Genomic DNA, 15,628 nt, shown 5'->3' on the forward strand with positions numbered 1-15,628 from the left:
GAGGATCAAACCCAGTGCCTCACATGTACTAGGCAAGCACTCTACCACTGAGCCACAACCCTAGCCCCAAAGCTCTTTTATAACAGGAGTAGCGATGGTCTTCTATAAAGAGAAATTTGAGGTCCCAGAGAACTTGAGGGCTTCTTAAGTAGAACTGAGATTGTACCTCCCACTTTGCTTCCTTTGCTGTATCTCCCAAGCACATAGAGTGCCTGTTTTATTTCCTGCATGTCTCTCTTCCCATTGACATTGAATACTTCTCTTCCAGCCATCTAAAATAATAGTTCTGGTGTGTAGCTGGCTGACAACCCCACATACAATCAAAACCATGCTGGCCAGATATGTGTAACTGCTTCTCAGCCTTTGCTGATCCATCTGTCACTTTCCAAACACTGGGTTGGAAAAGCATTTGGTTAGCAGACAATGTCTACCAAGCTTGCATGCTTGCACACGTCACACACAGAGTCGCACACAAACACACTCGCTTGCCCTGTGTGGGATTCCATGGATGTGTGTATTTTATCGAGTACAAATCAGTATTTGTCATCAACAATTTTGCCTCCATTTATGAAAGTGGTGGTCACTGGTTTTTTACTTTAAAATAAACTATTCCCTCCATCAAGGGGGAATAAAAACCCTGCAGCGTTGTTATCCTCACTGTCATTTTCCAAAAGACCCTCATCTGTAGCCCAGAGAGTACCAAGTTGGAGCACAAATACTTGTATCACTCAAAGGAGTAGCAATGGTTAGAAAAAAAGGAGAAACCTAGAAACAGTTCTTTTAGTCTTTAATATTACACACAATTTTCCCATTAATATATGAAAATTCTCCAGAGATGGGTTATGGGCTTGCATTGCTATTTTTATTTTTATCAACAGTTCTTGTGGGTTTTATTGGGCACTTCTTTTTCCAGGGAACTCTAAGGTTATGCAAATCACTTTTCTTTATCCTCACACCATCTTTGAGGCATAGCCAAGGGGTAGATCATTTTATCCCAATTGAAAAGATAAAAAGAAACTGGTAGAGATGTCAGCACAAAGGAAAGTAAGGTGTCCCTGGATTTGATTCAAGATTTTACTCTTGCCCTCCTCGAACTAATTCTCTCACCTGCCATAACCTCTCTGGCAAATAGAGTGATCATTTTTGAAAGTAAGTCAGGTTATGTCTTTCCACTGCTCGTATTCTGGCCTGTGACACCTTCCTGATTTGTCTGTCCCTGCAACCTTAACTCATGCCTCTTTCTTCTCAGTAGGATCCACTGTCACTAGCTACCTAGTGTTGGGAACCCCAGAGACAAGAGTTCATGTGAGGGCTGTGCACTAGGAAGTGTTCCAGAGAAAACCAGTGGGAGAGTGAGGCAGTGGGACCCGGAAGGGAAGGAAAGCCAGCAAAGGAAACTGAGAGATCAAGCCAAGTGTCAGTTATATCATCTTCAACCCACTTCCACAGGTGAGCTCTGGGGAGGTGCCCTCTGTCAGGGCAAGGGAGCTGGGGAATTGACATCCCCAGGCACATCCATCATTGGCACACCGGGGTGTACATTTCTGGAACTTCTAGTTCTCAGGACTTGCATGGAAATGAATTTTGGAAACCTTATGTTATCCCTCCAATAAAGATAAACAGATACTGCTGTTGAGAGGGAAAGCACTCAGCAGTTAATGAATCTAAAGGGACAGGACAGAGAAGTGACCGTGCCTTCTCCACTGGGCTTCCATTCCTATAACACTCCATGGAGGAGTCTTAAGGTCCCATGAAATTCTGACTCCTCTGAAACAATTCCTCTAGCCCTTTGCAGGGATGCCTTCTTGCCCTTAAAATAGTCTCAGCTTAATTTTCACCTTTTCCACTCGCCTATAAATGGAGGTGGAACTGTCTACACAAAGGAAGCTCTCCTTCGACCCATTTCTCCATTGCCTTCTAACCTTAGCTCCTCTCAAGGTCAGTCATCATTTCCTTCCTTCCAGCCCAGCCCCCTGCTAGAATGCAAGCACCAGGAGGGCAGGGATTCTTCTTTCTCTCCACTGCGTCCTGAACACCCAACCCAGCTTCTGACGCTCAGGAGGTATCACTCAGCCAGCTTTACCTGAAGAAGTGAAGAACTGAATCATAGTCTTCCTTTTCACAAAATAATTTCAAGTACTCCACTATAAATAGCAATTTTTAAAGATACCCTAAAATAATAGAAACTATTCCCATAGTATGACAAATCTAAGCCCCTTAGTAATTTATTTACAAAGACCAAAAAAATTCAAGTATAATCAAAATTTTAAAATAAGTTGAATATAAAAGTTTCTCTACATGGATTGGAAAAGTCAACAAATGGTAGAAATGAGAAAACTAAAAAAGGATTTGGGGGGGTGATGTTTCTATTTTAATAAACCAGATTGTTTCTAAATTGGGTATGGGAACTTCTTTCACACATAATGTTTATTTTAATATCACTCTCCCCCCTAAAAATAAGATGTTTATCATGTGAGTTGAGCTTAGTCAAGTTTCCTATGGTAAATAAATATAAAAATTACCCCAAATATGTTCCTCCAGTGTCCACTGGGAGTTTTTAGTGACCTATCACCAGCTCCACCAGGAGGCATTATCTGTTTATCCTCCTCTTGAGTCTGAATTGCTTTTGCCAATAGAACCATATCAAACTGATAATGTTCCAGTTTAGACCTTCTCAAGACCTTCCATGTTTCCATGCTCTGTTGGATGGGACCCTACCTTTGCTCTGTGAAGAAGTCTAGACTGGTCTACTGGAAAGAAAAGGGAAACCAAGTTGCTTAATTCCAGCCCTGGCCATCCTAGACCAGCCAGCCCCAGCCAACCCCCCAGCTAACCACAGGGGCATGAGTGAGCCTACCTGAGATCAGTGTCCAGCCCAGATCAGTGGATCTACTACACAGAGGCACAGTGTAACCAATGGTTGTTGGTTTTAATCAATGTATTTTGAGAAATTTAACTGACTAAAACATTTCCCCCGATCATGCTAGAGAAGCAAGTTGGATCTGAGTTTCATTACAGCTCTGGTGGATCTCTGTTTTCTATATTTTATTGTTATTGCTATGGTGGTTTCCAAGTTGATTTTAGAAAAGAAGCCATCCCAGAACTATTTGGTGTAATTGATTAACATTTTAAAAAACAGTCTTAACAAGAAAGCTCTGTCAGAACAATAGCTCCTTCAAACATCCAATAGCCTACTGAGGTTTAAAAAATGAAGAGTTTACTTTGGCTAAATAAATAAAACACAAGCCAAAATAAAGTAGAATAGACTTCTGTCTAGTCCCACTCCTATTAAATCAATCAACCATATTCACTTAGACTTACATATATTCTTCTTAACTTATAATAATTAACTATGATTTAATAGTAAGAATAGCATTAAGTGAATCACTGTTCATTTTATTTTAAGCTACAGTTGTGCATGGGATTTTGTTCTCATTGTTGCTTTTACCAGATCATCTGCTGTTTCATTGTCCTGTGCAAAGATAAAAATCTAGGCACCTGCCAAACCAAAAGAAAAAAAGAGAGAGAAATAGGAATGGGGGCAAGGGAAGCTTTGTTCAATGGAACTGCTCATTGGCCTATATGAAAAAGAATAACAAATAAACAACCTGCCACAAATTGAGGTGTATACAAAGGTATAGACCTTTACAGCATATTCAGTTGCCACAGTTACCATTCTGCAAAATGAAGTGATGAAATTTTGGCTGAGTTTCTCATGGGGGTTCAATGCATTTTTTTTTAATTGACAACATTTTCCTCCAAATTTGGGTGTGATACTTTCAGTTCTAATTGTGCATTGTTTTAGGAAATGGCTCATTTTCTGATGTGTTTTTTACTATGTCAAAAGCTGACATAGTAAGCTTCTGTCTTTGTCTTCTCCTTCCAAGCACATATGCCTATACATGTATAGTTCATTGATTTATACTTCAAGAAAAATAGTTTTACTGCTGCACTAAGTAAACTAAGTAAAATCAAGAATGGTTTTATTGGAAATGCAGAGTTTACCTCCTTCTGTTATATAGAATCCATCTCTTTACTTGCCAAATTTGGGAGCTATAATTTGTTAATACACCTACTCCGGGTTCCATCCAGCCATATATTTCCTTAAGCAATCAGTGTGTCCCATCCACTGTGTATATTCTTAGATCTATCAATGTGTTGTATTGACTTAGCCACAGCAATTAATTCAGGAAAGGGAGCATGACTCAAGACAGGTCAATCAGGGCTGAGAACATGACCTAACATATGAGTGATGAAACATGAGCCAATCAGGACCAAGGACACTCCATTCCAACATTTGTTTCTTCACTTAGACCTGGGGACTGCCCAGAGCCAACTTTAGACCACAAACAGTACCTTCCTTAGGAAACAACTCTGAATAAGATGAGCTAAGAAATGGAGATGGACGTGGGGGGAAACTGAATTATAGACACATTATTTGAGCCCAGGGTAAGGCCTCACCTCAATCATTACCTCCTGATTGACCAATTAAAGGAATCAATAAGTTTTATTTTCTTCTTTAGCCAGTCTGAGTTGGGTTTTACAACGTGAAGTGTCATAATCAAAAAATAAAAATCTAAACAGAACTATTAAATGTAAAATAAAGAACAGAACTACTAAAGGTAAACTTTGAAAATTAATGAATATTTCTCTAGGAGATATCCAGGCAGGGTGGGGAAATCAGAGAAGACATTCAAGCAACAAAGGAGACGTTTTCTTTTAAGATTATTGTCAATCCTTTTGGTCCTAAGTAGTAAATTGAAATGCATGAAGGCCAGATTAATCAGCTTCTCCAGCTCCTCGGAGCAGGCCCCCCAGTGAAAGCCTTACTGCACAGAACCAGCTCCAAGTCCCGGAGCCAGCACGGCGAGCTCCGATCCGCAAGCAGCTTCAGGGACCAGGACAGGGCAGCCAGGGACTTCCCCAAGCAGCCCGGCCCCCTCCGGCGGGAGGCGCCTTTCAAGGCTAGCTTCTCAGAGCAGACCGCCCAGTGAGAGCCTTTCTACATAGAGCCAGCCACAAGTCCCTGAGCCAACGGAGAGCTCTGACCCATAGGCAGCCTCTGGGATCAGGGCAGGGCAGCCAGAGACTTCTCCAGGCAGCCCTGCCCCCTCCGGCCATAGTCTCTTTCCACGGGGTGATCCAAGATGGCAGACTAGAGGGTGACTGCATCTCCAGTCGCTCCAGAACCCAGGATTTAAGAAGTGGAGGCATTGAGAGACTCGGACTAAAATAGAGCCACGGGGTAAGTCTCTCCCACTGGGTGAAGCTAAGCCTGGGCGGCAGACATAGATAGGAGTGGTTTATCAGAGCAGGGCAGGGCAGCTAGAGTCTTCCCCAGGTAGCCCTGCACACTCCACACGGCCAGCTTCTTGGAGCAGGCCCCCCAGTGAGAGCCTTTCTGCACAGAGCCAGCTCCAAGCCCTGGAACCAGTAGCGGGCTAGGGGCAGCTTTCTTGGGAAGCACTGCATGTCAAGTTCCTCCAAGACTTCAGGCTACTGAAGGCTGGGAGGTGATACACTAGAAATCTACAGGGACACTATAAGCCAATAAAGGAAATCTGCAATATTTCAGAGTCCCACTGACATCTGACCAATATGAGAAAACAAGGGAAGAAAATGTCCCAAACAAACCTCGATACTATATCAATAAAACCTAATGACAGCACAGCAGAAGAAACGTCAGAAAGGGAATTCAGAATGTACATAATTAAAACAATCAGAGAAGCAAATGAGGAGATGAAAGAGCAAATGCAGGCATTGAAGGAGGAGATGAAAGAGCAAATGTAGGCATTAAATGATTGCACCAATCAACAGTTAAAAGACAAAATACAGGAAGCAAGAGATCATTTCAATAGAGTTAGAGATACTGAAAAAAAAAAAAACAAACAGAAATCCTTGAAATGAAGGAAACAATAAACCAAGTTAAAAACTCCATAGAAAGCATAACCAATAGGATAGAACACCTGGAAGACAGAACCTCAGACATTGAAGACAAAATATTTAATCTTGAAAACAAAGTTGACCAAACAGAGAAGATGGTAAGAAATCATGAACAGAATCTACAAGAATTATGGGATATCATGAAAAGGCCAAATTTAAGAATTATTGGGATTGAGGAAGGCTTAGAGAAACAAACCAAAGGAATGAACAATCTATTCAATGAAATAATATCAGAAAACTTCCCAAATCTGAAGAATGAAATGGAAAACCAAGTACAAGACGCTTATAGGACTCCAAACATACAAAATTACAACACACCCACACCGAGGCACATTATTATGAAAATACCTAACATACAAAATAAAGACAGAATTTTAAAGGCTACGAGAGAAAAGAATCAAATAACATTCAGGGGGAAACCAATAAGAATAACAGAAGATTTTTCAATCCAGACCCTAAAAGCTAGAAGGGCCTGGAACAACATTTACCAAGCCCTGAAAGAAAAACGGATGCCAACCAAGAATCTTATACCCAGCAAAACTTACTTTCAGATTTGACGACGAAATAAGATCCTTCCATGATAAACAAAAGCTAAAGGAATTTACAAAAAGAAAGCCAGCATTACAGAACATTCTCAGCAAAATATTCCATGACGAAGAGATGAAAAACAATGATGCAAATCAGCAATGGGAGGAACTAGCCTAAAGGAATAGCCAAATAAAGGAGAAACCAAATCATGTCAAAAAACAAAAATAAGTCAGATGACTGGGAATACAAATCATATCACAATAATAACCCTGAATGTTAATGGCCTGAACTCATCAATCAAAAGACACAGACTGGCAGTTTGGATTAAAAAAGAAAAATTCAACAATATGCTGCCTGCAAGAGAACATCTCATAGAAAGAGATATCCATAGACTAAAGGTGAAAGTTTGGGAAAAAACATACCATGCACACGGACACAGCAAAAAAGCTGGAGTATCCATCCTCATTTCAGATAATGTGGACTTCAAGCCAAAACTAGTCAGAAGGGATAAAGAAGGACATTACATTCGGCTTAAGGGAAGCATAAATCAGCAAGACATAACAATCATAAATATTTATGCCCCGAACATTGGCTCATCCGTGTACGTCAAACAAATCCTTCTCAATACCAGAAATCAAATAGACCACAACACAATAATACTAGGCGATTTTAACACACCTCTCTCACCACTGGATAGATCTTCCAAACAAAAATTAAACAAAGAAACCATAGATCTCAATAACACAATCAACAATTTAGACTCAACCGACATATATAGAATATACCATCTAACCAAGAGCGAATACACTTTCTTCTCAGCAGCACATGGATCCTTCTCTAAAATAGACCATATTTTATGCCACAAAGCTACAGTTAGCAAATACAAGAAGATGGAGATACTACCTTGTACTCTATCAGATCATAATGGATTGAAATTAGAAATAAATGACAGAATAAAAAACAGAAACTTCTCCAATACCTGGAGATTAAATAATACACTATTATATGATGAATGGATAACAGAAGACATCAGGAGGGAAATAAAAAAATTCTTAAAAGTAAACGAGAACAAAGACACATCATATCAAAATCTCTGGGACACTATGAAAGCAGTACTTAGAGGAAGATTTATTTCATGGGGCACATTCAACAAAAGAAGTAGAAATCAACAAATAAACGACTTAACACTACAGCTCAAAGCCCTAGAAAAAGAAGAGCAGACCAACACCAAAAGTAGTAGAAGACAGGAAATAGTTAAAATCAGAGCCAAAATCAACGAAATTGAAACAAAAGAAACAATCGGAAAAATTAACAAAATAAATAGTTGGTTCTTTGAAAAAATAAACAAAATTGATAAACTCTTAGCCACACTAACAAAGAGAAAAAAAGAGGAAACTCAAATTACTAAAATTCGGAATGAACAAGGAAATATCACAACAGACACGAGTGAAATACAAAACATAATTAGAAGCTATTTTGAAAATCTATACTCCAACAAAACAGAAAATCTAGAAGACATCAACAAGTTTCTAGAGACATATGAATTACCTAAACTGAACGAGGAGGACATACACAACTTAAATAAATCAATTTCAAGCAATGACATAAAAGAGGTCATCAAAAGCCTACCAACAAAGAAAAGTCCGGGACCAGATGTGTTCTCAGCCAAGTTCTACAAAACCTTTAAAGAAGAGCTCATTCCAATACTCCTCAAAGTATTCCATGAAATAGAAGAGGAGGAAACTCTCCCAAACTCGTTCTATGAAGCCAATATCACCCTGATACTTAAACTAGACAGAGACACATTGAGGAAAGAAAATTTCAGACCAATATCCTTAATGAACATCGACGCAAAAATTCTCAACAAAATTTTAGCAAATCGCATACAAAAACATGTTAAAAAGATAGTGTACCACGATCAAGTGGGTTTTATCCCAGGGATGCAAGGTTGGTTCAACATCAGGAAATCAATAAATGTCATTCACCACATCAACAAACTTAAAGTTAAGAATCACATGATTATTTCGATAGATGCAGAAAAAGCATTCGATAAAATACAGCATCCCTTCATGCTCAAAACACTAGAAAAAATTGGAGTAGTGGGAACATTCTTTAACATTGTAAAGGCCATCTACGCTAAGCCCATGGCCAATATCATTCTAAATGGTGAAAAACTGAAAGCATTCCCCCTAAAAACTGGAACAAGGCAGGGATGCCCTCTTTCACCACTTCTATTCAACATCGTCCTTGAGACTCTAGCCAGAGCAATTAGACAAACCAAAGAAATTAAAGGGATACGAATCGGAAAAGAAGAACTCAAACTATCCCTGTTCGCTGATGACATGATTATATATTTAGAGGAACCTGGAAATTCCACCAGAAAACTTTTAGAACTCATTAGTGAATTCAGTAAAGGAGCAGGTTACAAGATCAATGCTCATAAATCCAATGCATTTTTATACATAAGTGATGAATCCTCAGATAGAGAAATTAGGAAAACTACCCCATTCACAATAGCATCGAAAAAAATAAAATACTTGGGAATCAATCTCACAAAAGAGGTGAAAGACCTCTACAATGAGAACTACAGAACACTAAAGAAAGAAATTCAAGAAAACCTTAGAAGATGGAAAGATCTCCCATGTTCTTGCATAGGCAGAATTAATATTGTCAAAATGGCCATACTACCTAAAGTGCTATACAGATTCAATGCAATTCCAATTAAAATCCCAATGATGTACCTTACAGAAATAGAGCAAGCAATTATGAAATTCATCTGGAAGAATAAGAAACCCAGAATAGCTAAAGCAATCTTTAGCAGAAAGAGCGAAGCAGGGGGTATTGCAATACCAGATCTTCAACTCTATTACAAAACAATAGTAACAAAAACAGCATGGTACTGGTACCAAAATAGACAAGTAGATCAATGGTACAGAATAGAGGACATGGACACAAACCCAAGTAAATACAATTTTCTCATACTAGACAAAGGGGCCAAAAATATGCAATGGAGAAAAGACAGCCTCTTCAACAAATGGTGCTGGGAAAAATGGAAAACCATATGCAACAGAATGAAATTAAATCCCTATCTCTCACCCTACACAAAACTCAACTCAAAATGGATCAAGGACCACAGAATCAGACCAGAGACCCTGCATCTTATAGAAGAAAAAGTAGGTCCAAACCTTCAACTTGTTGGCTTAGGATCAGACTTCCTTAACAGAACTCCCATAGCACAAGAAATAAAAGCAAGAATCAACAACTGGGATAGATTCAAACTAAAAAGCTTTCTCTCAGCAAAGGAAACTATCAGTAATGTGAAGAAAGAGCCTACAGAGTGGGAGAATATCTTTGCCACTCATACTTCGGATAGAGCACTAATCTCCAGAATCTATAAAGAACTCAAAAAACTCTACACCAAGAATACAAATAATCCAATCAACAAATGGGCTAAGGAAATGAACAGACACTTCACAGAAGAAGATATACAAACAATCAGCAGATATATGAAAAAATGTTCACCATCTCTGGTAATAAGAGAAATGCAAATCAAAACTACCCTAAGATTTCATCTCACCCCAATTAGAATGGTGATTATCAAGAACACATGCAACAATAGGTGTTGGCGAGGATGGGGGGAGAAAGGTACACTAATACATTGCTGGTGGGGTTGCAAATTAGTGCAGCCACTCTGGAAAGCAGTATGGAGATTCCTCAGAAATCTTGGAATGGAACCACCATTTGACCCAGCTATCCCACTCCTCGGCCTATACCCAAAGGACTTAAAGTCAGCATACTACAGAGATACAGCCACATCAATGTTCATTGCTGCTCAATTCACCATAGCCAGATTGTGGAACCAACCTAGATGCCCTTCAGTTGATGAATGGATAAAGAAACTGTGGCATATATATACAATGGAATATTACTCCACCATGAAGAATGATAAAATTATGGCATTTGTAGGCAAATGGATGAAATTGGAGATTATGCTAATGAGATAAGCCAATCTCAAAAAACTAAAGGACAAATGATCTCGCTGATAAGCGGATGAGGACATATAATGGGGGGTGGGAGGGGTTAGTGTTAGGGTTAGAGTTAGGGTCAGGGAGGGGGGCAAGAATGGAGGAAGGAAGGACTGTATAGAGGGAAAAGAGGGGTGGGAGGGGTGGGGGGAAGGGAAAAAATAACAGAATGAATCAAACAACATTGCCCTATGTAAATTTATGATTACACAAATGGTATGCCTTGACTCCATGTACAAATAGAGAAACAACATGTATCCCATTTGTTTACAATAATAAAAAAAAAATAAAGGTCAGATTAATATTAGACCCCCCCAGCCCATCTCAGTCTGATGGATAAGAAGGTCACACACAAGGAAAGCACAGAGATGAACTCAAGTCAAACACTGGGATTCCCTTGAAATGAATCATACACAAAAATATTATCTCAGATTCCATTTTTTACTATAGGAATCTTGGTCTGCAGGATCCAATTGAGGAAACAGAAACAGCCCTAGATACCAAATTGTGAAGCCAAATAGGGGTAGGAGGGCATGAAGCCAGAGACCCCATGGGTCAGAGAGTTCAAAAGCCAAGGTAGTACTACTGGAGGTGAAGGGTGAGGAAAGAGAGCAAAGTCACCAAAGGCCTGTCCAGTGAGATGTGGAGCCACAGAGGGTGTTCCAGCACTGTGAGTGATGCTGTGTGAGGCAGAGAGAGAGGAGAAATGCCCACTTCTCCCTTCCTCCCACACTCTAGTCTCTTGTGAGGCTCTCCCAGTAGCCCACATAGCCAAAAGTCCCCAACCAGGGACCCTAGGAAACACAGCCTGCAATTATCCACCCTTCTGTGATACAGAGCAGAAAGGAGAAGGTCAAGGAAGAAATGTGAGCCAAGGACCAGCAAAGATCCCAGTCCACACTGAGCAATGATCTCCTGCAAATGGAAGCACATCTGCCTCAGTTAGAACACACTAGTGAGGGATTAAAATCTTAGGATGTTCTTTGTCTCCATCCACAGTCATACTGAAGCCAACATGTGAAACTGTAAAATTCCCCGAGATATTTGTTAAACCTGGTGTTTGTTCCCTTGAATTCTACTGATTCTACTGGTGATGTGTAATGGAAGTGTCTCAGATTTCCTAGATCCCCCTTCTTCCTTTTTTTTTTTTTTTTTGTGGTAATTGAATATCAGTACTTTTTTATTTTTTATTTGTTCTAATTAGTTACGCATGACAGTAGAAAGGATTTGTGCCTTTTGATAAATCATGCATAAATGGAGAAATGTCTCATTTTTCTGATTGTACGTATTATAGGATCACATCAGCCATGCAGTCAGAAATGCATATGAGGTTTAACAGTGTTCCTTATCTCACTAGATGGCAACCCCATTCTACCAGGGCCACAGGCCAAAATTCTTGACTTCCATCTCCATCACCCCAGACCATATCTGTCAGGAAAGACTAACAGCTCTGCTTTCGAAAGACATTCAGAAGCTGAATGCACCTGTACTTGTGGTGCCCTGCCCTGATGGCAACCCATATCATCTCTACCTGGAGCCTTGTAAGTGCAACAGGTGTTCTTGCCTCTACTCTATCACCCCTCACTCTGCTCCACAGAAACCAGGGTGATCCTTGCAAAATATGTTTGTCCCTGCCACACCTCTGTTCAAACCTCCCATGACTCTCAGAAGTCTGGGGACCACTTTCAGGAACAAGACCACTTCAAGTCTAGCAGTCTTATTGGATAACTGCCTCACTTTCATTCTATCCGTAAGATTAGGCTACAGTTTACTATTTAAAAAAAAAACAAAAACAAAAACAGTCTGGCCAAACGTACCTGCCGTAGCATATACTACTATTACATGACCAAAGCTCTGTTCCTGACACAGAGTGAATATTTGTTGCAGTGTGTAAATGGGGGTGTGGGTGAATAGGTGGATCTATCAAAAATAGGAGATTAACACAGCTGATTAAGTGGTTTGAATTGAACAATAGCTTGTGTGTTCTTTCTTAGATTATTTAGCTAGCACTTTGAGAATAATTCATCTAAACTGTGTTCTAAGTCATTTAAAAAGTGAACTGTTATGTAACATATTTGTATAAACCAGAAACTTTATGAGCAGGGATTAAGAACTATTGGAAAGGGTGAGAATTAAGCCATATAATATAGATATTTGCAAACTAGAATTAATTATTGCCCAGAGCCAAACTCTACAACTTAATCAAGCTGACTTGAGCAAAATTGACCATTGAACGTACAGACCAGCCAATCATCTTTTTATGAATTGTATGAGACCCAAATGGTTCATTCAGTGTATTTAAGAAATAATTACTGCACATCCACTGTAGGTCAGACAGCAGATAGAGCAGGAGGAGTGATTCAAACAGATAGACACAGATGCTGGGCTCTTAGGATGCCAAGAGAAATGAATCTTTCTCAAATAATTACAGGTGGTACACACGCTACAAGTACAAAGACAGAGGGGTGGGAGACGTAACCAAAAAAAGCAAAGGAAATCCAAGAGTTTGCTGATGCCTGTAATCCCAGCATCAGGAGGTTGAGGCAGGAGGATGGTGAGTTCAAAGTCAGCCTCAGCAATTTAGTGAGGTCTTAAGCAACTTAATGAGACCCTGTTTCTAAATTTAAAAATATAAAAAGGTCTGGGGATGTGGCTCGGTCGTTAAGTGCCCCTGGGTCCAATCCCTGGTCCAAAAAAAAGAAAAAGGAAAGAGAAGGAGAAGAAAGTAAGAAAGGAAGGAAGGAAAGAAAAAAGGAAAGAGAGGGAGGGAGAGAGAGAAAAGAGAGAAAGAAAGAAAGAAAGAAAGAAAAAGAAAGAAAGAAAGAAAGAAAGAAAAGGAAAGGAAAAGAGGAAGGAAGGAAGGAAGAAAAAAAAAAGAAAGGAAGATAGGAAGGAAGAAATTTAAGAATTTAATCTAGTCTTAAAAGATAGTAGCCCAAGTTCCTTTGGTGGTTCTCAGACTTCAGGTTGCCTCCAAATAACCTGGAGGGTTTATTCAAACCCAGATGGCTGGGCCCAGTTCCAGAGTTTCTGATTCAGTAGGTCTGGGACAGTGCCTGAGAATTTGCATTTCTAACAGGTGCCCAAGTTGATACTGAGGTTCCAGGAGCCACACTTTGAAATCTATTGATCTAGGTAATGGTGAAGACCAGGGACCAGGGACTAGCATGTGGGAAGCCCTTGTATGAGAGTGAGGAATTCAAATAATGCCTTGTATTATTCCAGGTCCCAGGAAGGATTAAGGGAAGGGAGGATTAAGGGTAGGGATAGTGAAGCATCAGGACTAGCAGCAAAGAACACTTCACCAGCCCCAAAACTAAGGGTCATAAGAAGGGATCTGTAAGAGAAGGCAGAGAGGAAGCTGGGGCCATATGATGAAGCCACCTGATGGAAGCCCTGGCCCTTGGTAGGGAAACATAGATATTTCCAATCTACAGTTTGGCAAGGGAGAGAACCAGGATTGATCTTCTTTGCCACCTTTCTTCTTCCTAACCTCACTTTAGTGCCCATCAAAAGTCAGAAGGCAAGGAAGCTCAGTTGATGCAGCCCCTAGAAGTCAGTATCCTGGGGCCCAGAGCAGGGGGGAGAAGCATGTAGAACAGATCTGGAAGGACAAAGAGAACACTTGAACTAACCCGGGACTAGATGTTGGGAGTCAGAATAGCATAGAGACTTTGTAACGGTTTCCCAGTGCTGTGTAACAAATTTAGCTACTTAAAAATCACACACATTTATTACCTCATCATTCTGTGAGCCAGAAGCCCAGACATGGCTTAGCTGGGTCTCTGCTCCAGGGTCCTCACCAGGCTGCAATGCAGATGTGGATCAAGCTGCATTCTCATCTGCAGGTTTGACTTGGAAGAGTTCTGCCTCCCACTTCATTCAGACTGTTGGCAGGATCGGGTCTGTTGTGATGGCAGAATCCTCATGGCTCTCAGCTCCCAAAGGCTGCCTGTGTTTCCCTGACAGGTGGCCTTTCCATAGACAGTTCACAACATGTCTGCTTGTTTCTTGAGGCCAGGAGGAGAGGAAGAGTGGCTTGAAAGCCAGAACCTTAGATAATACCAGTATTAGCACTGGGGCAGCCTCGGAGCATCTTTGCAATAATTTTTTGGCCAGAAGCAAGTCATTGGTCCCACACAGACATGGGAGAGGGATTAGACAAGGTGTGACTAACAGAATGTGAGCCCATTGAAAGTAACCTTAGGGTTTGTCTGTCATATCACACAACATAGTGAACCATATTGGGAATTTAAGATTTTATCTAAAACCAATAATGAAAACCATTCAAAACAGGTATTGAGTGGAGAATAACAGAGTTAAGTCTCCACTCCAAAGCTCACACAGAGAACCAACAGAAAACGCTGGGGTCTATTTCAGGTATCGGAGTTGGATAGGGGCTAAGGCATGGCTATGGTTCTTTGAGAATCATCATGTTCCAAAATATCGCAAGATCCTATTCTGTTCCACAATGCTATATTTCTCTACATATACAAGACAATTAACTGTCAAATTTAATAGCACAGCATCAATGTGAAGGATAGAGATATAACAGAGAGACTATTTTAGTGAACAAATATTTGGACTTGGTCTTACATAAAATCTAAAACAAATTCTGAGTTTAATTTTTTCCCTTTACAACGTTTATGTATATGGGATAGTTCTTTAGAAAGAGTTATGTCACAGCAATTTAGCAAAGACCCTCAGCAACTTAGCAAGATCCTGTCTCAAAATGAAAAATAAAAAGGGACTGGGGGTGTAGCTGGATGATATAGCACCCCTGGGTTCAATCCCCAGTACCACCAAGAAAAAAAAAAAAAAAAAAAAAGAAAGAAAGAAAAGAAAAGAAAAAGTTATTTCAGTACAACTAGATCCCTCATTAAAAAAGAACTTAGAATTTATTCACCTTTCACCTCAGCTGCTGGGCTATGTGGGTCTATAACATCTTACATGCTGTGGGAGAAATGTAATTAGGTACAAACTTTCTGGAGTGAAATAGCAAAACATATATCTTAAGCCTTCAAGTGTTAGGCTGGTGCATGAGAACTGTTTGTTTTCAGGAATTTTGTAAACCAGGTTATTAAGCCATTGGCAGCTAGAAATCAGCTATGGTGGGAATATTTACACTGCAG

The sequence above is a fragment of the Sciurus carolinensis genome, chromosome 17 (genome assembly GCF_902686445.1).
Source record: "Sciurus carolinensis chromosome 17, mSciCar1.2, whole genome shotgun sequence".
In the NCBI taxonomy this organism is placed as follows: Eukaryota; Metazoa; Chordata; class Mammalia; order Rodentia; family Sciuridae; genus Sciurus; species Sciurus carolinensis.